The following is a 23389-nucleotide window of genomic DNA, read 5'->3' as shown; positions in this document are numbered from 1 at the left end:
GTCATCTCAAGTATTTAGTTGCACAAACAGCATGGTAGTCACCAATACATGTACCAAATATCATTCGCATGCCAGCACAAATCATGCCCATATATAACTGCAATTGAGCCTAACTAGTGTGCATTATCCAAAAAGGAAATTTTGAAAATACATAAGGTTTAGAGCATGCAATGCGAGACAGTCTCGATAAGCAAGATATGGGTCATACATTAAGGTATATAATAATGCATCTTTCAACAATAGCCATGTCGGAATTATGGTATTGTCCCGTGGAAAACTAATGTGAACCTTGTCCACTGGTGAAGTGGATGCGACATGAATGATTTTGGCTATAGATCATAATGACCATTCTCTTCTTCCCTCAAGGTATAAGTGGACGGGACATGAATGATTTTGGCTATAGATCATAATGACCATTCTCTTCTTCCCTCAAGGCATTCAGTATCGGTAACGGTGGGCATAATAGTCACCACCATTACCGATATAGGTATCCGTCATAACGGCCAATATAGAGGTGTCACGACTATCACAACCCCCATAATAGTTGAAAATTTTCTTTTACCTGAAAAATTCCGAAAAAAAAAAACTCTAGAAAATCCATAATAATGTAAATATTCCAAATATGTATTCATATTTTTATTTATTTATTTTTATTTTTTTTGGTGTGTGTTGAACATATTTATAGTATTGTAACGGTCCATTCTTTGGTGAGAGTGTTGTATCGGGCTATCTAGTGAATTTGTGAACATGTTTACACATCACAATCAAGCATTAAAACTAGAAATCAGAAACAAGTCATAAATATTACTTTTTCAATTTTTTTGAAAAAAAATGGCCCTTGGAGCTTCTATTCGCTCAAATCACTTCAATTTATAGGTTTAATCTTAAAAACTATATTAAGAGTGGTCAAAATCTATTGTAAAATGATCTAAGAGAGTTTCTGGAATGAAAAAAGTGACAAAAAAAACATGAGAAAAAATGGATTTAAATAGAAAAAGGTGGTCGTTTTTCAACCGTTACGGGGGTAACGGTTATTATGCCTCGTAACGGCCTTTATGGCCACTGCGATAGTCGATACAATCCAAAAAAAAAAAAAAACCAACAGCCCTGTTTCATCCCGTATCGTGTAATAGCCATGGTGGTTACCTATACATATCAACCTTTACATGCGTATCATAACAGATACGGAACACCTTGTCCTCTCTCCTTTTTTATCACATGTTCCACACATGTGGGTCCACCTGGGTGGACAGGTAACTTTTCATTGGCCCTACTCTAACGATTCACATGTTTAGCTCTCACCTCTCCATCTGGGATAGATCTAGGAGAGAATTCCTACAATGGAAAATGGCATCGGCAAAACAACAGTTCATTGGGCGGGCTTGTGAACAGGTAGATCGTAACCGTTGGTTTTTAGTTTCCTTCTTTAAGAAGTCAAGAATATCTTAATGGGGATCCCCTAGGGCTGTAAAATCTAAATCCTAGTTTCTAAAATTTCTATATGTAAGAACTCTATGTGGTGGGCCGTATTGATCAACGGTCTAGATTGTCCTTCAGTTGTTCTATGTGATTAAACCAGTGGGCCCCACTTCAGGTGATCTGCTGCGCAGCAGTGCGTATTAGGGGTGGAGTGCTATAGCCTTACGCAGGGCTACTTGAGTTGAACTTGGACATAGCGATGTGGAGCGTGGGAGAGAGTTGTGATGGGTTTCAAACTCTCTCCACAGACTCTATATAAGAGATTACTGGGTCCCCGAACCTACACCGCGACAAAAGACGAATTCCCATATGATATTCTGTATAAGGGTGTGAAGGAAAGAAAGACTACAACATTAGTATTCTGATATTCTTATCTAGTATACATGGCGTCTTAACTAGGTAAGCCATCCGAACCCTTGATCCCCATGTCCTATGCACAGATAGATCCGTGGGCCTATTCTGCATATATGTTAAGTCCCACAGTTGGTATCAGACCCACTGTGCAAAGGTATGGATGATCAGATTTAGATCCATCTATTATAGATTCAAATTCAAAATCAGAGATTCGAAATTCCCAAATCAGGCAAATTGGGATTTCAAATTTTGTATATAATTAGGGATTTTAATTCCTAAATTCAGCAATTAGGGATTATTCAAAACCTTAAATCCAGTAATTAGGGATTATTTGAACCCTAAATCCAGTTAATTCAGGGGTTTTCGAATCCCTGAATTCAGAAATCCAGACATCCAATTAGGGATTTAGATTCGAATCCCCAAATCCAGACATGCAGTTAGGGATTTGAATCCCTGACTGCATGTCTGGAGTTAGATATGTTTGAACAAGTTACATATGTTCCAACATGCTGTGAAATTTGGAGTCAGACTCTACTAGTGTGTTTAGCTGCAAGGAATCCTAGGTGGGGATATGAAAAAAAAAAGATTATCTAATGATTATTTTCATCAATACTAATGGGGAGAGAGAGAGAGAGAGAGAGAGAGAGAGAGAGAGAGAGATTTCATTTTTAAGGATCTGTTTGGATAGCAAGTGGAATCCTAAGATTCAGAAGACAAAGGTCACCTCACTTCTTGTGCGAGAGAAGCCCGACATGGAAAATGGTAATCATTACTTTGTGGAAACCATCCATCCAAACAGCCACTGTTGTCTTGCCAAGGGAATCCGTTTTCATTTCCCCTTGTATTCCATGTTTCCACACGTGCCTAAGGAGAAAAGGCGAAGATGAGGAATCAACACCCTACAAAATATAACTAAGCAAACTCCAAAAGAACCAAAAGATTCGAAAGAGCAGCCAACAGGCAACTTAAGTATTGATGCCCAGGCCATCATATCAAATTTGGCTTTCCTAACTGACGCAATGACAACTACAGAAGCATCTATAATTGCGCTCAGCCCAAATCGACCAAAAGCCTATGATGTGCGAAAATCTCCCTTTAGGACTAGCACTGCCCTCGTGTCATGCCAAGAAGAACGGACCAATCGAGGATGGCATCACCCAGAAACACAAAGGGATTTAAAAAAAAAAAAAAATCTTCCCTAGACAGCTGTAGCAAAGATGCAGTGCATAAATAAGCTGTCCACTGATTCAGCATCCTGAAGGCACGTGGCACACAGTTTTTACCATCATGTCTCTTTTGAAGATTGTCAGTTGTTAGCACTATTCAAAGATCACCAATATTATTGATAATATTGGCTGATATTAGCTATAATGCACTTCAAGTATAAGAATACTTAGGGAAAATAAATTTTGCAGGTTATCGTCAATATTAATGATAATATCTCTGGTATCGTATGGTTGATATTACAAGATATCAGTAACAACCTTTGAAATAAATACAATGTATCAACAATGCATGTGATCGTATAATATAATATCAACGATTCCATCATTAATACATGTGAAATTCGGAAAAAAAAAAAATTCTTTTCAAATTTTTTTGAGGATCCATTCCTAGGGGTGTTCAAACTTCAAAGCATTGTTCCAAGTATCAGTATTGTACATATATCAATGACTGGGGATACAAAAACATGTGTTGATATTGCCGATATTATCATCAATATCTAAGGAAATATCACTGAGTGAGGGAAACATTGGGAAAAGGTGGAATTTTTTAGTGTTAACTTCAGGAGATGTTAAATAACCATGTGCACACATTTAGTGTTCACTCCGGGAGATGTTAAAAGACCATGACAGTCTGAGCAGCAGAGAAAATAAAATAAAATAAAATGTTGGAAGCAAACTTGAGAAAACAATTGAAGCAAAAAGCAGTCAATAACAATGACGAAGACTTATGATCACTGTTTGAAGAATGCCACATTTCATTCTTACGAAAAGCTATTAGGATAACATGAGGGATTGTGAACTCAAATTTCCTTCACTAGGAAAGCCATAATTCCTTTTCCAATAGATAGTAAATAAAGAATAATAGACTCAAACAACATTGGAAACATGGATGGCAAGGGGCCAATGGTTTTTGGATATGTATCAGAGTGCAAACAGCCCTATGATCTGAGTGAGCTGAAATTGTACCACACTGCCCCTAGTCCCATGCATTAACCATGTACTATGTATTCTTCGTGATGAAGATCAATTTAGTTTGAATTGAATAACCATCCAGACCCTTGAACAGACAAAATAATACCCGTTTTGTTGCGTTATAGATTTTAGCACACGCCTTGCATGCCGGTTTTGATGTGGACAAAATCATCCATATGCAAGGATGGTTCATGAGGAACATGAAGTTCAAGAAAAGCATTATTAATGATAAAACAAGGGAAAAACATCTAGTATAGCAAAACATTGTTGGGGCGAGGAAACATGCTCTTTTATGATCATTTTGAAAAAGAATAACTGCATGTACACCAGTTGTAGACTTGTTGTATTTAAATTTTGGGAATCAGATTGGAGTCTGAAATCCGTCATGTATCAAATCCAGGGGCTGATTAAGTTGGTAGGGTGTCATTTGAAAATTTCACTTTCAGGCGGTGTGTGAAGTGTATGTCCTATATTTCTCAGCACATCTGTCACGTGGGCTAGAGTATACATGAATGTGTCCATCTTCATGGTGTTCTATTGGCAAGCAGATTATTGTATCGTTTTATCAGAGATGTGTATAGACGCCGTTTAGTCGTTCAAAATGAAATAGAGACAGATGGCAGCCAAGTCTGCATTTTAGCTGTCATCTAGTGGTAAATCCCTCTTCTTTGTGGCGGGAAAAAAAATCATCATCATCAGCTAAGCTTCATCCCAACTAAATGGGGTTGGCCACATGAATCCTGTTCCACGATACCACTTAATAAGGGACCATATTCTTAGTTAAACCATAGGGCATCAGTCTTTTCTTACTACCTCCTCCCACATCCTTTAGGGCCTTCAACTTGATAGGGCTGGGTCTATCGCAACATGCTAGGCGATAATCCGGTGGGAAAATTCAACTTTTTGCTTATTTTTATTGGCATGATTGTCAGTGTTTCTTTTCACTATGGATGAAACATGTTGATGTGTCCTTATGGATTGGCATATGCCAGTCCATGAAACAAAGTGACGTATATCTTCAAAGCACCAACCAAATAGGTCCATAAACTATGCAAAAAAAGACATTAACATGTTATAATTCTTTAGGTACGGTGGTATATTATGAGGATCTTATATAAGAGGAAAACCTCAATATCCGGAATTCATTGATAAAAAAAGGAAAATCATGTTTTTGCATTGCTTTACAATAAAGAGCTGTTACTTCAAGCCCTATAAGTTCAATTCTGTAAACCAATTCCCAGATGAATTTAGGTTGATTTGATTTTAGCTGATGCTGCTGAACTTCCTACAAAACTCCAACTTTATTAAGCAAGAATTGTTCACTCACCCATCTTTCATATCTGTCACATGGATGAAATCATGACTAAGCAAGCATCCAACTTTATCAGGTAAATAAAGGCATACCAACGCTTCACCTTACCATAAATGCACCTCCAAAATTCAAAGTTAATTCACAATGTCTTTATAATCATGTCTTTTCCATGATTCAAGCCCGTAGCTCAATGGTAGACAGTGCATTTCAACATTGAGGTCTCACATTCAATCCCTGCTTACCTATAAAAATGGGGGAAATTTTCTTTTCATAAGAGAAAGGGGCACTTTTGTCTGTGATAAGACACAAGGCTATGATGATGATTGTCATTTGCATAAAAGTGAGGGGCACGTCAGTAGAAAGTTTATTTTTAAGGTTGTTAATGATAGCCTGTGTAAGAAAAACAAAATACTTAACACAGATAAATTATAGATCATATAGGTTGCACAATAGAAAATATGAGTAAAGCACCTTCATTATTGTCAGCTGCTCAACAAGGTCAGCTCTTGTAAAACCTTTCGAACTGTTTTCCCTGTCATTTGAAGAGGTGGCTGCAAATCAGCCAAGCATCAGCAGACATAAGATCATCGACTGAAGAAAATGAGATACGAGAAGAACCTGAGGCTGAAACTGGGATCACTATTATTCCAAATCATAAGCCTCGTGTCTTCCTCTGACCCAAGATATTTTATCCACTGACTAACCATCCACTGGATAACAGAAAATTGAGCATGAGCATCTCCATAATAATTAATTGACATGATGACTGATCACCAAAACCAGTTTCATGTGATCATCGCATGGAAATTCGCTGAAATGCCATTGTAACACACATGTAGGACTTAGGAAATCTGGGCCATGTTTAAGGCGGCACGACCATGATCACCCAGGACAATAATCAGGCCAATCCAGCCATCAGGTGGGACACAAGTACAAGTTGAATCAGAACATCATGTGTTGTTTCCATATAGGGTGTTCGCCTGATGAGCAACAGACCTGATTTGTGTGACAGGTGATCTTCGTGATGGAGCATACATAACTGCTCGAATGTCCTACACACTGCTAAATAAGCAATGGATGAGGTTGCAAGCAACATTTCAGTTGCAGATGATGACTCCTCATCTAACATTATTCAGCCTTGTTATATGCACAACTATAGCAAAAAGTGGAAGTTCTTCAGTTTACACATAAAAGAGATCAGGCTTTGATATTACAGATAGAATGCTATATAGAGTTAAAGACACACACTTGTGGTGAAGCATGATTCAGAGTGTTTTGTTTATGACATCAAGACAGCTTTGCCATAGAAACACACATTTGTGAAGTGTCCTTACACATGGCAAACGTCTGTGCTGACCGGTACCATTGATCTCATTGGCCACAATATGGTTAGAATATCGGCATAACCATTTTTCAACAATTTTGACCACCAAATTATTGCAAGTTTTTCTCACTGAACATGTACAGTTGCTCTTTTTGGGTTAATTGTCCTCTTCAGGCCACTGAGCAGATGTCTAGCTAGAAGCCTAGAACAGTCAGGTACCATTGCTTTTTGGGTCCACAAAATCGATAGGCTGATCACCATGCACAGGTACCATACGTACATTGGACATATTCTGATGTACACTTTGCAGAACTCCATGAAGCATGCGGACATGGTAGAATTTCTCAATAATAAATTTAGTGAATGAAAATGTGAAAACCTTTCTTTCTGAAATAAAATTTCTTCAAAAAAGAATGGAAGGTGCAATGACAAACGTACCACTAGATGTGAATAACTAGTTGCTAGAGAGCGTGCTTTTGCACGTTCATCGCCTTCCAGTTTGGGCAGTGGAAGTGAGTTTTTTTTTTCTTGAATCAATAGATATGAACGGGCTAAGGCGTTCAAATGAACTTGGTTTCTACTTTCTAGTGACCCATTGATGCAGGACAATTAACCACTTGCTCTAAAAGCTCGAACCGTTAGAATATAGCGAATTAATCCATTTATCTCATAGCCTAAACCCCACATCTCATGGGTTAGGACCTCGGCCGAACCCCCCTCATGGGCCCCAAATCACATGGGTCGCTCACTCCGAGTGTGTCCCCGCATCCCACGGGCTACCCCACTCAAGCCAAGTGTGAAATGCGCTCTGATACCAATTTGATGCAGGACAATTAACCACTTGCTCTAAAAGCTTGAACTGTTAGAGTATGGCGAATTAATCCATTTATCTCATAGCCCAGGCCCCACATCTCATGGGTTAGGACCTCGACCGAACCCCCTCGTGGGCCTCAAATCACATGGGCCGCCCACCCCGAGTGTGTCCCCGCATCCCACAGGCTACCCCACTTGAGCCCGGTGTGAAATGCACTCTGATACCAATTTGACGTAGGACAATTAACCATTTGCTCTAAAAGCTCGAACTGTTAGAGTATGGCGAATTAATCTTTTTATCTCATAGCCCAGGCCCTACGTCTCATGGGTTAGGACCTCGGCCAAACCCCCCTCGTGGGCCCCAAATCACATGGGCCGCTCACCCCGAGTGTGTCCTCGCATCTCACAGGCTACCCCACTCGAGCTTGGTGTGAAATGCGCTATGATACCAATTTGATGTAGGACAATTAACCACTTACTCTAAAAGCTCAAATTGTTAGAGTATGACGAATTACTCCCTTTATCTCATAGCTCAGGCCCCACATCTTATGGGTTAGGACCTCGGCCGAACCCCCCTCGTGGGCCTCAAATCACATGGGCCGCCCACTCCGAGTATGTCCCAGCATCCCACGGGCTTCCCCACTTGAGCCCAGTGTAAAATGCACATTAATCACCCCTGGTGAGGAGTATCGAATACGAGACCTCCCCTATGGGCTCCAAATCACATGGGTCACCCACCTCGAGTGTGTCCCCGCATCCCACAGGCTACCCCACTCGAGCGCAGTGTGAAAATGCCCCTGCATTACCCATTGATTAAGTATATTGAATGTTACAAAAAATGATGAACCTTGAGTAAATGTAGCTTCCATAGCATTCCGTTCAACATGTTACCCATAACAGGCCTAAGTGCTACCTTTGCAAGCCTTACATTCTGGAGTTGAAGAGAAGGTACCATCAATTACATGGCCAACATCTTAGCTGGACTGAAAAAATCTCAATTGTGACTATGAAGGGGCACCTCAAGAAACCACTTTTGGGTTCATATATACCAAACACAGAAAACATGACATGGAAAACAGTTCATAAGTCTAACCCACATGAGTAATGCCAAGCACTAAATAAACTTCAAGTTGTGAGGAGCACTTGTTGGGCTACTGATACAGACACTTACATTGCAACTTGCAAGTCATATGCATTGGATAAGTATTGGTTCTAAATACATCAAAAAAATAAAAAATAAAAATAAATAAAAATGTGGTGCATTGTTAAACTCTTGTGTCAGTCAATCTTCCTCGGCATTATTCATCAAAGAGAATGTTCAACGGATGCTAGCATCATTACTTTCAAGTACCTACTTTATTTCTCATGTGCAGGGACACAGTTTCATGGCTGCATTTCCAACCAGCACAGGTTGAAGCCTTTCAACAGAAGATGGAGATGCACATGCCAGCATATAGAGAGCCAATGGAGCATATGCGTACAATTGGGATCAAGGTATTCAAAAACTGTAATGGAACGGTCATAAGGGCCATTATGTAACAGTAACACTGGGAAGCATTAAGCGTTACAGAGCTTTAATGCACGTTCTGGGAAAAAATGGCCTGCAACGGCCCATTACGGGGCCAATACAGTTTATGCTTATAGGTAAAATAATAAAATAAAATAAAATAAATGAATGTTACAAGTCCATAATGGCCGTTACAGCCTACATAGTAACGGTTGCCGTAGTGGCCGTTACAGCCTATATAGTAATGGTTACCGTAGTGGCCGTTACAGCCATCTTTACAATTATTGAATACCTTGATTTGGGATGCAATTTATGCAAAAATGTTGAAGGAAAACAATACAATGGACAGCATCACAGTTAACAAATTTTACAAGGTGAGATGCTTTCAAAAAGCAGACTCACCTCACCTCATCCACAACAGCATATGGTGGCATATCCAGATTGAAAATCTCATAGAAACCAATTCAAAGGATCTAAAAGCAAGAAAACATAAGTTGTACAAAATACATTGTAAAATACATAATAATGCTGCTGAAAATCATAATATTTTTTGTATAGTGAGTCTGTAACCAATATGAGTGAGTTAAACTGGTTAGTGTTATCAATTTTTTCCTCGGTTGTCAAGGTATAGTTCCACATTCTATAGTCTATCCAAATTAGAATAAAAGCCCAAATATGTATACAAACAATATACTCATAAGAGAAGTGGCTCCATCCCTCTAAACATGTTCTCGTCATTGCAAAGTGACAGTATCAGATGATCCAGGCAACGCCTCCAACGAAGAGCACCTCCAACAATGTCAGTCACCTACAGTAGAGAATTCAAATCCCCGTTCGCTTAATGACTTGAGATCACATGACATGGTAACCTTTTTAACATTATCTAAAGCAATAAGGGAATCGACAGATGAACTTTGAATGGAAAGATATCACGTGGCATTCACTTAAAGCCTAAAACAGAATTTGTCTACTAATAATTTCACACTCAATTTTAATTTTGGTGGGTAAACAATATTTCTAGTAAGCCTTGTCGAATAGCCTTCTAAAGTATCAACAATGCAATTTTTATACATGTTCAAAAGATTGTTTCTGCCTATCATATCAGACCCTTGGGCAATACAAAACATTCAATACTTTGCTTGACATGTTCATCATGGTTTTTTGCTTTTTAGATATAAAGAAGTTCATAATTAACAAAAAGAGTTCTCATCAGAAAAGAGTCTACAACCAATTGCCTACCTAACATCAACCCTCCTCCTTCACCCCAATCCTGGGGCAGAGTTCAGCAATTAGGACGCGATATTAGCAGAGAATGAGCATTGCAGAACTAAGATGATAAGATTGGTATGTAGAAAGACTATGAAGAATAGCATCAAGAATGAGGACACCAGAAGCAGACTAAGAGTGGCCACAATGAGAGATAGAATGAAACAGCTAATTAAGATGGTCCACCCAAAAAAAAAAAAAAACTGGAGATAGACCCAATAAAGTGGAACCTTTGGCTAGGATTGAAGGGTGGGAAAGGAGGGAAAGGTCTAAAGGATGTAATTCACACGAGCAAGATTAAGAATCAATATGAAGGCTTGTAGACTTACTGATGATAGTGCCTTAGAATCACATAGAAACATGACTCATAAAGCTAACCCCAACTCAGGTAGGGCTATGATGATGATGATGATGATGATGATGAGAGAGAGAGAGAGAGTTAATTAAAACTTTTTTTGATGCATATATTGAAATCTCTTTTCGCCAACAAAACATAGAATCTTTTTTTTTTCTCGAAGGGCATGTGCCATTTCATCTCCAAGCGCCATGGTAAGCAGACTCAATCTTGGTCATGCATTGGAAGAGTAGGTACATTGCCAACTCAACTTCCAAGCTTGGTATTAAAACAAAATATCTAATGCATGATATGATTTTATATATTACAAATGTATCAACAATACAAATCATTACATTTCAAAATCCTAAAATCTCATTTGGATGCCTTCCTTGGCAGCCGAAGTCAATCTAGTTACATCCTACAATCGACAATATAATTTCTTACGAGATGAACAAAACAAAATGATGGATTTGTAGTGTCTGCAGAGATATGAAGGCATGTAACATGTGCATATGTGCACGAACATAGCACATTGATGGAGGAGAAGAACAAGATGATAAAACAACGGAACCAAGATGAAAGAAGGAATGAGTAAGCTTCCATTTTGAAGATAAACACCCAAAGGAGGGTTGTTATATAGGATCGCAACAAATCTCAACTACAAAAGACAATCTTTTCTAAACAAAATTAATATTGAATTCCCCTAAATTCATCCTCCCCATGGGTCTTATATAGACCTCCCCACAAATCAACATTTACACCATATTACTTGCCAAGAATGCATGACCTTGGGAACCACATCCAATCACATCAAAATCACACAAAATAGCAGACAAATGACCTTGGAAACCTACAAAATGAACAACTAACAACTTCGACAAGCAAACACCACTAGAGTTATTAAATAACCACCCTTACAAATGATAGTTGCTATGGGTGTAATCTTTCCATTCTTAGAGGAGAGTACCACTCTCATTCTAATTATTTTCATTAATTTACTTTCCTTGTATACTAGTTGATTTTATTTCCATGTAGAACATTGTATTCTTCTATTTAAACCTTATTTAGGGTAAAGAAATATATAGAAAACAATTGAAGAATTCTTCAAATCCCCTCATGTTTACTCTATTATCATGGTATTAGAGCGGTTCATCCTCGCCCTTAATCATTAGTCCATTTCCCTAAGCGGTCTCTGAGTCTCTACATTTCACCACCATCCTTGCCACCGCAATCACCGCAGCCCCATCACAGCAACCAACCATTGTCAAAAACACCCATTCCAGTCCCCATTCACTAACCAAAACACATCTTCCCTTTGCAAAACACATCTTCATCGACTCTACCGATTGGCAACAAACCTCTATGTGGTGCACAAATCTACAAATCAAATCAGCATTGTCATCCCAACACCTTGTCATCCCGGCACCACCGCCATTGTCATCCGCCATAGCGTCTCCAAATCCAACAACCCAGTCGTGTTCCGTCACTACCCAAACCCATCACTACCCTGACACGGTTGATGCAGGACATGAAAATTAAATATGATATGCGAGATTTCAGGCTTAAGATCACGTTAGTTCAGAAACAATTACACAAATTCCATATCCCACATGAAAGTCCAAACATTCAATTAAGGGAATCTATGCGGGACTAGTCCTACACATGATAGGGTTGGATCAATAAAAATTACGAACCAAACAATACTCAAAGATAAGAAATAATCATCCACGCATGCATAGTAATCAGTCCCTGATCCAAGGGATTTAGAAATTCCAATTCGGGGAACCCTAGGGTAAGAAAATTGGCAAATAACTTAGGAAAAACGTAATCTAGGGCTAGGATTCATGAAAAAACGGCTATGAGAGGATAAAAGAGGATAAAAACCTGAGCCAAAAGACGATCCCGCGTGTGGACAGCAACAATGGCCAGACGGACGTGCGTGTGATCCCTGCCGCATGTGTGTGGGGCCCACTATTCAGAAAAATGTCACCTTGGCCCTGGTCGGCCAGGGATGGTCTCCAAAACTCCCAAATCTCAGCTCGATCCGATGTACGGTTTGTGCGTGGTGCTCTGCCGAAGTTTCAGCTCGCCTGCGGGCTGAAATCTAAAAACCTGCTGTAATGAAGAAATCTTATGCAATAAAAGAATGAATTCGAAGTACGGATGATGGGGGAAGATGGAAAAAAAAAAGATGATGGAGGATGGGGGTGAATAGGGATCGATGTGGCTTCGCATCACGGTAGTTAGCCCTTCGAAAAGGGAGGGCTTCGCACCCACTTTTGAATTCTTCCACAACTCACGAAGAGAGCAGAAAAATAAAGCAGGAATTTTTTTATTAACTTCAATGAATCCAAAGAACTAAAAGGGGTGCCTATTTATAGGAAAAATCCTATACCCCGAAACTCGCACCATGTGTGCAACCTATTACTTGACGATGAAGTAAACTAAAATAAAAACCAAACAGAGAAATCTAAAGCGTTCACGATGTTCTAAATAATAACAATAAACAAAACCTAAAATATGAAATCAATCCGACGAGTGAGCCACGATCATGAGATTCCATGATGGGCTTTTCTTAACTATCGGGCCCACTTTTCTGAACCAAAACTTGTCTTCTACCTAGGAGGCCCTCCCTGGACGTCGTCATCGAGTCAAATTGATGGTGGGGTCCTCCTTCTGCGTACGTACGTGCGTAGGGGTGGTGGTGTGTAGGTGTGCGTGTGCATGATGTCCTCATCAACTCTCCACGGCTGCGAAGATTTCACCACTGGCGAAATAAAACTCCTGAACCACTCTAGGATGTCGGGATCAAGTCTTTGAAGCTCCTCCTCAATGAGCCATGTGTTGTCTGAAGCTTGGCGTGACTTCCATTTAACTAAGTATTTCTGAAACCCGTCATCCGACGTAAAAATTATCTAATGGTCCAGGATATCCTCTATTTCCTCTCTGGGTGTGTGGAGGCTAGGTATGGGAGGCAAACGCTGGGATGAAAGGTCAAGAAGAGGCCATGGATCAAAGGGTAAGGTTGGGGCATCAGGATAGGTGGGCGAAGGGCCGAACAAAGTATCAGTGGGTCCCTAAAAGGCAACTAGATCCTCCACATTGAATGTGGAACTAATTCTCATGGAAAGTGGAAGATCTACCTCATACGGATTGAGACCATTTCGCTTTATAATTTTAAAAGGCCCAGCGCTACGCGCGTGTAACTTACAAATGGCCCGTGGAGGATACCGCTCAGGCCTGATGCGGACCATCACAGAGTTCCCAATATTGAACTCTTTGAAACGTCTATGTAGGTCTGCAAAACATTTGTAATGCTCATTACTAGTATAGATCTTTCGCCTAATTTCTTGATGCAATGAATGTATGTGATGCGCAAAAGACTCTGCAGACTCTGATAGCCTATGCGACAAAGACATGGGGATAATATCAATAGGCTTCGTAAGCTTATAACCAGTAACGACTTCAAAAGGACTTAGACCTATGGACCTATTGACAGAACTATTGTATGCAAACTCGGCTATGGGAAGTACGGCGTCCCATGTCCTGGTATGCTCCCCCACTAAACATCGAAGTAAACTCCCTAGGCTCCTATTAACCACCTCAGTCTGGCCATCGGTCTGAGGGTAGTAGGTAGAAGAAAATTGGAGCCTAGTATTCATCATATGCCAGTGTCTTCCAAAAGTAACTCATGAATCTCACGTCACGGTCAGACACTATGGTTTTTGGTAACTCATGCAGTTTGACGACCTTACTAAAGAACAGCTTGGGAACATGAGAAGCGTCGGAGGTCTTAGAATAAAGAATGAAGTTGGTCATTTTAGAGAAATGGTCCACAACAACAAATATGGAGTCATGCTTTCGAATAGTCTTGGGAAGTCCAAGCACGGAGTCCATACTGATGTCCTGCAAAGGGATGAATGGGACCGGCAAAGGTGTATATAATATTGTATTCTGTTTCCTCTGCTTTGCCAGTTGACAAGTACGGCATTGCCCTATAATTTTGACCACGTCCCGCTTGAGGCTTGGCCAACACGACCGAAATGACCCGCGACCCCCCTGAATGTAACTCCCAGATAAGAAAATCGCGAAAGGATGTGCGTGGTATGTACAAGTGGTCACTCATAAACAAATATCCGTCCAAAATCAAATACTCACTGTTAACTCCTGACGGACTCTCTAATAAAGATGTATACACAACCCTAAAATCTGGACACTTAGAATACTCTTCTTTGATGTGCTCAAGGCCCGTAACTTAAACGCTCATGGAGTTAAGTAATGCGACTCGACGACTCAACGCCTCGGCGGGCATATTCTCTACATCGGCCTTGTGCGTAAGCATAAAAGTGTATTCTTGAAGGAATTGAACCCACTTAGCGTGCCTAGGACTTAATTTCTTCTAAGAGTTAAAGTATCTTAAGGCCTCGTGATCTGAGAACAAGACGAATTCTTGCGGTAACAGGTAATGTCGCCAATGGGGTAGTGAGTGTACTACCGCGTAGAATTTCTTATCATAGGTAGAATATCTTTGCTTCGCCTTATTCAGTTTCTCACTAAAAAAGGTGACAGGGTGCCCTTCCTGGCTAAGTACTCCTCCTATGCCGACTCCTGATGCGTCACATGAGACTTCAAAAGCTTTTGAAAAATCTGGAAGTCACGTAACTGGAGCTTCGGTCATCTTGACCTTTATCTCTTTAAAGGCCTTCGAGGCGGCCTTTGTCCATTGAAAGTCTCCCTTTTTTATGCAGTCCGTGATGAGAGCCACAATGGAACTAAAACCTCGAATGAACCACTTATAAAAGTGGCTAAGCTATGAAAGTTGCGCACCTCATGAATATTGCGGGGTTCAAGCCAATTAACGATGGCTTTGACCTTCTCGGGATCCGCCGGTACGCCCTCAGCTGACAAAATAAAACCTAAGAAGATCACACTACTAGACAAGAACACGCACTTCTTTAGGTTGGCGTACAACTTCTCAGCCCTAAGGATCCCACAGACCTGCCTCAAATTGTTGAGGTATTGCTCCTTAGTCATACTATAAATCAAGATATCATCAAAGTATACAACCAGGAACTTCCCCATGAAGAGTCTCAACACTTAGGTCATCACACGTATGAAAGTGCTTGGGGCATTAGTTAACCCAAAAGGCATAACTAGCTACTCATATAACCCATCCTTCGTCTTGAAGGCCGTCTTCCACTCATCACCAGGGCGTATACAGATTTGGTGATACCCACTTTTGAGGTCGATTTTTGAGAAGATAGTAGCATTGGCCATCATATCTAGCATGTCATCAAAACGCGGTATGGGAAACCGATACTTGATTGTGATTTTGTTGATGGCCCTACTATCAACACATCCTCCATGTGTCATCCTTCTTAGGTGTAAGAAGGGCGGGCACGGCACATGAACTCATGCTCTCAAATGAAACCCTTCTCTAGGAGTTCATCAATCTGCCTCTTCAACTCAGCGTGATCCTTCGGGTTCATTCTGTAATGCGGGAGGTTTGGTAGAATTGCCCCAGGGATTAAATCAATGGCATGCTGTATATCCCTCATAGGGGGAAGCTCATTTGATAAATCATCAGGAAAAACATCACGAAACTTATATACTACCTGAATGGCCTCAGTGGGTAACTCTACGCTAGTCTCTGGTACACTCTCCCTAGCCACAAGGGCGTATATCATCGAGTCCACCTCTGTCTCTCACTCAAAGTCTTTGGCATTCAAAATATGGAGCGTTTTGGACTTGGACTTCTACTCCTTCACTTCTTGTGGGCCGCTCACACCACTCTGTGTGGTGAACTCTTTTCCAGTTGTATTCTTAGGTGGTAGAGGATTTAGCATGACCTTCTTGCCCTCAAACCAGAATGTACACACATTTGAACGACCAAATATGGTAACATCCCTGTCATAGAGTCACGGCCTACCCAGAATGATATGACCCACATCCATAGGAACAATATCACACCAAATTGTTTCTTTATAAGATCCGAACTGAATAGGGACAAGACAGCAGTGTGAGACTGGAATGGATGTTTTATCAACCCAGGAGACTCTATAGGGCTGAGGATGGACTTCCATCTTCAAGCTCAAACGACTCACAGTGCTAGTCAATGCCACGTTGGCACTACCACTATCCACGATCATCTTACCACTCTTTTCCCCACATTTTGCATAAGTGTAGAAGATCGTGTTGCGGCGCCAGTCATTAATGTTCTTGGCTTGAACCAGGGCGCAACGCATAATTGCGAGGGTCACAGACTCTTGTGCTCCCTCTTCCTCATCACTAGGGGTTCCGACTGGCTCATATTCTTCCTCCTCACTATCACTCTCTGGGGCCACTACTTCTACTTGCCCATCAATAAGGAGTGCTTTGGTGCCCTCTCTCGTGCCGCACTGGTGAGCAAAATGACCAAACCCCTGACACCTAAAACACTTAGTGACCCCACTTCCACGTGAACTAGACCCAACAATCTCTTTAACCTTATCATCCTTAGGTCTGGGCTGAACATTAGGGGAAGGTTTATTTTGGAATCTCGTGTTAGGTCTAGCTCCAGAGGGGTTGGCCTTAGCACCGGATTCACGAAAGTCAAACCGCCTTCCCACAGATGCTTTAAGGTATTGCTCGACATCTAACACTACTTGGTATAACTGTTCGATAGTGTCTATGTCTTTGGCGAGCAATTCTCTCCTAATGTCAGGACGGAGGCCCGTTTTAAAACGAGCAAGGGTGAGTACGGGATCCTCATCAACCTCACAGCGGGTCAAGTACTCTTTGAATTTCTCAATATAGTTAGCAACACTCATGGAACCCTGTGAAGAGACTGCCACTCAATCAACAGCAGGCGATAAGAGAAAGGGAGGTACTTCTCTTTCAGCGTTTCTTTCATTTCTCCCCAATGGAATATTGGGAGTTCCCTCGCTCTTTCTTTTTTTCGCTCAACCGTCGCCCAAAACCTCTTTGCTTGACCCACAAGTTTCATCTTGGCGAATTGGACTCGTCGAGCATCTGACATATCATACCACTCAAAATAGTGGTCCATATCCGTCAACCAATCTAAAAAAGCTTTAGGGTCTAAGTGGCTATCAAAAGTAGGGGCATCTACTCTAACTCCCTTGAGGAGTGCGCATCTGGGTCATATTAGCCATGATGTCCCTCACGGGGGGGGTGCACAGGTGCGCGCCCATGACCAACTCCTTGGTCACCTCCATTCCTTAGTCTAATCTCCTGACCACCTGCCTGAGAATGGGCATCTTCCCCAATGGTGGGGTTTGCCCAGAGGGAGGCCTCTATTTGAGTAACGCGATCATCAAATTGGTTAAAGCGTTGATCTATGCATTGTTCCAAGCGCTTAGACATAGACTCAACCTGCTGGGCTAACTGGGCCATTGATTCTTGTAGTTGCTCCATGTTTAGAGTAGGGTGCAAACCAAAACCGCGACCCGTACGTGTGGGTATACACAGGCTAACTCAATCCTAAGGACCTGCTATGGCAACTATATGTGTCTAAAAAACTAAATGACCCTACGAGACTCTATATGAAGGAGACTACACACCGTTACTAAAATTCAGCTATATATGATGGACTAAATGCATGAAGGACTCAAACAAACTAAACCCTAAATATGTGGTAAATTCCCCTACAAGAACCCTAAGCTTTGATACCAAATTTGATGCAAGACATGAAAATTAAATATGATATGCGAGATTTCAAGCTTAAGACCACGTTAGTTCAGAAACAATTACACAAATTTCATATCCCACATGAAAGTCCAAACATTCAATTAAGGGGAATCTATGGGGGTCCAGGCCTACACATGATAGGGCTGGATCAATAAAAATTACGAACCAAACAATACTCAAAGATAAGAAATAATCATCCATGCGTGCATAGTAATCAGTCCCTAATCCAATGGATTCAGAAATTCCAATTCGGGGAACCCTATGGTAAGAAAATTGGCAAATAACTTAGGAAAAACGTAATCTAGGACTAGGATTCATGAAAAAACGGCTATGAGAGGATAAAAGAGGATAAAAATCTGAGCCAAAAGACGATCCCGCATGTGGACAGCAACAATGGCCAGACGGACGTGCGTGTGATCCCGACCGCACTTGTGGGGCCCACTATTTAGAAAAAGGCCACCTTGGCCCTTGTCGGCCAGAGATGGTCTCCAAAACCCCCAAATCTCAGCTCGATCCGATGTACAGTTTGTGCGTGATGCTCCGCCGAAGTTTCTGCTCGCCTGCGAGCCGAAATCTAAAAACCTGTTGTAATGAAGAAATTTGATGCAACAAAAGGACGAATTCGAAGTACGGATGGTGAGGGAAGATGGAAAAAAAAGATGATGGAGGATGAGGGTAAATCGGGATCGATGTGGCTTCGTACCATGGTTGTTAGCCCTTCGAAAAGGGAAGGCTTCGCACCCACTTTTGAATTCTTCCACAACTCACGAAGAGAGCAGAAAAATAAAGCAGGAATTTTTTTTAAAAACTTCAATGAATCCAAAGAACTAAAGGGGTGCCTATTTATAGGGAAAATCCTATACCCCAAAACTCGCACCATGTGCGCAACCTATTACTTGGCGATGAAGTAAACTAAAATAAAAATCAAACAAAGAAATTTAAAGCGTTCACAATGTTCTAAATAATAACAATAAATAAAACTTAAAATATGAAATCAATTCGACGAGTGGGCCACAATCATGAAATCCCATGATGGGCTTTTCTTGACTATCGGGCCTACTTTTCTGAACCAAAACTTGTCTTCTAGCTAGGAGGCCCTTCCTGGACGTCGTCATCGAGCCAGATCGATGGTGGGGTCCTCCTTCTGCGTACATACGTGCGTAGGGGTGGTGGTGTGCGGGCGCGCGTGCACGATGTCCTCATCAACGGTGTCCTCCACAAACCCTACCGGCACACACGCATGATTGTGGCACCCTCTCTAGTCACCCCAAACCCCATTCAACAAAACCCCAACCCCATCTGCCCCTACCTCTCCATCAAGTCATGCTCAAAACTGCAAACCCATAATCATCATTGCTGTTGTGATGTCAATCCATCCCAAACCCATTGCCGGCATCTCCATCACCGAGATATTTTTGTAAGTAAATGGAAATATACCCAGGACCTCATCAAACTGGCACAACTTTCTAATCACTGAAATATCGAGGCACCGATGGGATAAATGTTCAGTATGGTAAACAAAATGGGGATCTCATGGAGCAACCTACTCTATTTTGTTGCCTTGTTGGTGGTCCTGTTTATCTAATGATGACGAGACTTGATATCGCTTACATTATTCAAGTGGTTAGTCAGTTTGTTGTAGCGCCCCGTACCCTGCATATGACTGTCATCTTACGCATTATCGGATATTTGAGAGGTACCAATAATCAGTCATTATTCTTTTCCTCGATATCTCCTATTGAGCGTGTTACCTATGCCGATGTTGATTGAGTTGATTGCGCCCTTATTCAAAGATCTACTACGGGAAACTATTGTTTCTTAGCACTTCACTTACATCTTGGAAATGGAAAAAGCTTTTTTTTTTTTAAAAAAAAGTCTCCAAATTTAGCATGGAGGTTGGGTACAAAGCTATGTCCACTTTATCTAAGAGAAGTTCCATTCTAAGATTATTTATCTTCCACATGTGGCGTCTCAAGATCAAATTGCAGATGTTTTGACGAAGACTATGACAATCGCTAGACATTCTTTCTTAGTTTGAAAATTGTTGTTGGTTGATCACCTGCATCAATTTGAGAGGAGGTGGCAGTTGTGATTTGTGCAATCTTTCCATTCTTAGAAAGAAGAATCAATCTCTCCCTCTAATTATTTTGATTGATTTACTTTCCTTGTATACTAGTTAATTTTATTTCCATATAGAGCATTGTATTCTTCTATTTAAACCCTATTTAGGATAGAGCAATATACAGAAAAATATTGGAGAATTGTCTAAATCCCCTCATGTTTACTCTATTATCAACCAAAGCATCCCTTGCCCATGCAAAATAATCTCCTCCCCCCCCCCAAAAGCCCACTAAACATCGCACGCATCCCACTTCATATGTCCCACTAGTAGGTTCTACATTAGACATGCACTCTTTGCATACTAGATATACAAACATTAGATGCATTTACACATACATGCAAAAATGAACACATAATGGCGAACAGTTTCTTGTGTTTGAAAAACTGTTAACCCAGTCAAACAAGTAACCCAAAGTATTTACACATCTAAAGATATTCTCTTAATAAAAAAATTTGGTCAATGACATCAAAGAATACCATATAAATAGATCAAAGCAAAAAGAAAAAATATATATATATATAAGAAATGATATGATGCAGGACAATTAACCGCTTGCTCTAAAAGCTCAAACTGATAGAGCACGGTGAATTAATCCCCTTATCGGGCCCCAAATCACATGGGTTCCACGGGCCGCCCACTTCGAGTGTGCCTTTGTATACCACAAGCCACCCCACTCAAGCCCAGTGTGAAAATGTCCCTGCATTAATCACCCCTGGTGAGGAGTCTTGAATATGAGACCTCCCGCTCTTAAACAAATTTGATGCAAGACAATTAACCACTTGCTCTAAAAGCTTGAACTGATAGAGCATAGTGAATTAATCCATTTATCTGATAGCCCAAGCCCCACATCTATTGGTTGGGTCCTCGGCCGAACCCTCCTCATGGGCCCCAAATCCATGGGTTCCGCCTCACACGAGCCACCCACCTCATACGAGCACCAAATCACGTGGGTTCCACAGGCCGCCCACCCCAAGTGTGTCCCTGCATCCCACAAGCCACCCCACTTAAGCCCGGTGTGAAAATGCCTCCGCATTATGATACCAGTTTGATATCTCTATCATCCAAAGCATAGGTGCGAGACCCAAGAGTTCTTTCCACATAACACATCTCGTTGTCATTGGAATTTTTTCCTTTGTCATTCAAAAGGTCAGTAAAAGCAACACCTTTAGCTATCCACAACAATCTCACTGCAGAAACTATACCAATAAAAACATTTTGAAAAAGAAAATGAAATGAAAATCCAAATAACACAACGATGAAAATTTCTATCATATAAAGTTGGCTTCTAGCACTGAATGAACAAATTTACTGGACCAGTTCTGCCCACATTTTCCAGAACAAATAGCTTTCTGGTTCATCCCAGCGAACCATTCAGTGTTCATTGCCACTCACCACCGTATGTACTACTGACCAGAAACATCCGTCCAATTGGCCCTACTACAGATGCTCCACTCCACGAAAACCACAACAATTGGACAATTCTAGCCAAGGTATTCAAAAACGGCAACGGTGACCAAAACGCCCACTGGTATTGCCATTATGATACGGACCATCATGGCCCCGTAACACCCAATAGTCCCCATCATTACCATTATGTAATAGCCGCAAAGGCTATCACGGAACCATTTTTTGCACCTTGATTCTAGCCTCCTAATTCATGGATATTTCCCATTTTGATGGGCAAAGATGAAACACCTAGGCATTGGGGGCACTGCATTTTTTTACCGCGGACAATACACCATGAGACCCACTTGATAGACAGTTGGGCCTGGGATTGACCTGTCATACCACCACTTGTATAGAGTGGCAATGCAATAAGACTGGTACATCACACAATGAACTGGAATTAACCTCTCTCACAGAGTTCTATCTGCTATATCTAGGGGCGCACATTAGCAAAATCACATCATGGGACACTAAAATGTGCTGGTGGGACAAAATAACAGAAACCAACACCAACTGACAACTGAACTAAGAAGAAGAGGATTGCATTAAACAGCCCTGTGAGGAGAAACCTCGGAGTTCAGATTCTGCACTTCTTCGCAGAATCGAAATGCGAATCCATCACTGCCCATCTCACCAGCATGCCCCCAGTCCATGTTAGCAAGACACTGGGCGCGATGCTAACCTAAGCAGCGGGGCAACGAAAAAGAAGCGACCATGTTCTTACCTACTCTACGAGGCAGAAACTCCGGACACAGCTCCTGTGTTTTCCCCGGGGGATTTGACAGCCCTGTAATTCCAAAACTTCTCTGTTAGAAATCCACAAAAGATAGTATGCCAGGAAAGAAAGGCTACTAACCTGCGCCAGGGCGACAACATACCACCGGCGAAAGCAAGGACAACACAAAGGGGAATCTAAGCACGCCTACCTGCTGTTAGCTCCCGGTGGGCCCCGGCGCACATTAGCAAGCTAGAGGTGGATAAGGCTAACATGAGCCGGTGGCGAAGAAGGACAAGGCAGAAGAGGATGTGAGTGCAGTTACCTGGTCTTTGAGGAGGAATTCTCGAAGCTGCATTTCTGTCTGCTGAATGGACGGCCCTGATTGAAGAAGTAAAGTCGGCAGATTTCAATTGGATTTTGCGGAGATGAGATTTCTCGCAGGACGATTTTGAGAGGAGACAAACGGAAACGGATTGGCTACTCCCCTGCCACCAGCAAATGGCTGGTGGTCGGTGCTCTGTGGGCCCCACCATGATGTATTTGTTTCATCCATTCCATACATATATTTATCCAGATCATTTTATGGTATGAGGCCAAAACTGAGATATATCCCAATCTTAAGTGGACCACATTACAGGAAACATTGTTGAATGAGCGTCAACCGTTAAAAACCTTTTGGTGCCCATAAAAGTTTTAGATCAAGCTGATTTTTTTTTCCCTTCATCTGGGCCTGTATGACCTAATCAACCGATTGGATGCAAATAAACAGTACTGTAGGCCTTAGGAGGATTTTAATGGTGGATATCCAATCACTATTGTTTTCCTGT

The 23389-nt window shown here is 41.3% G+C and overlaps 1 long non-coding RNA gene across 1 annotated transcript; it reads right to left on the bottom strand.

The window, feature by feature from the left end:
* Nucleotides 1–5216: 5216 nt before the first annotated feature.
* On the bottom strand, nucleotides 5217–23003 carry LOC131255479 (uncharacterized). Its single transcript, XR_009176079.1, has 8 exons — nucleotides 22885–23003; nucleotides 22569–22631; nucleotides 9682–9795; nucleotides 9390–9460; nucleotides 8328–8411; nucleotides 5962–7194; nucleotides 5815–5875; nucleotides 5217–5585 (listed from the first exon to the last, which is right to left on the bottom strand). It is a non-coding gene; the product is annotated as an uncharacterized LOC131255479 (long non-coding RNA).
* Nucleotides 23004–23389: the final 386 nt, after the last annotated feature.

Source organism: Magnolia sinica, chromosome 9, assembly GCF_029962835.1.
Source record: "Magnolia sinica isolate HGM2019 chromosome 9, MsV1, whole genome shotgun sequence".
In the NCBI taxonomy this organism is placed as follows: Eukaryota; Viridiplantae; Streptophyta; class Magnoliopsida; order Magnoliales; family Magnoliaceae; genus Magnolia; species Magnolia sinica.
The sequence above is the reverse complement of the archived record's forward strand: the minus strand, read 5'-3'. Positions and strand labels throughout refer to the sequence as shown.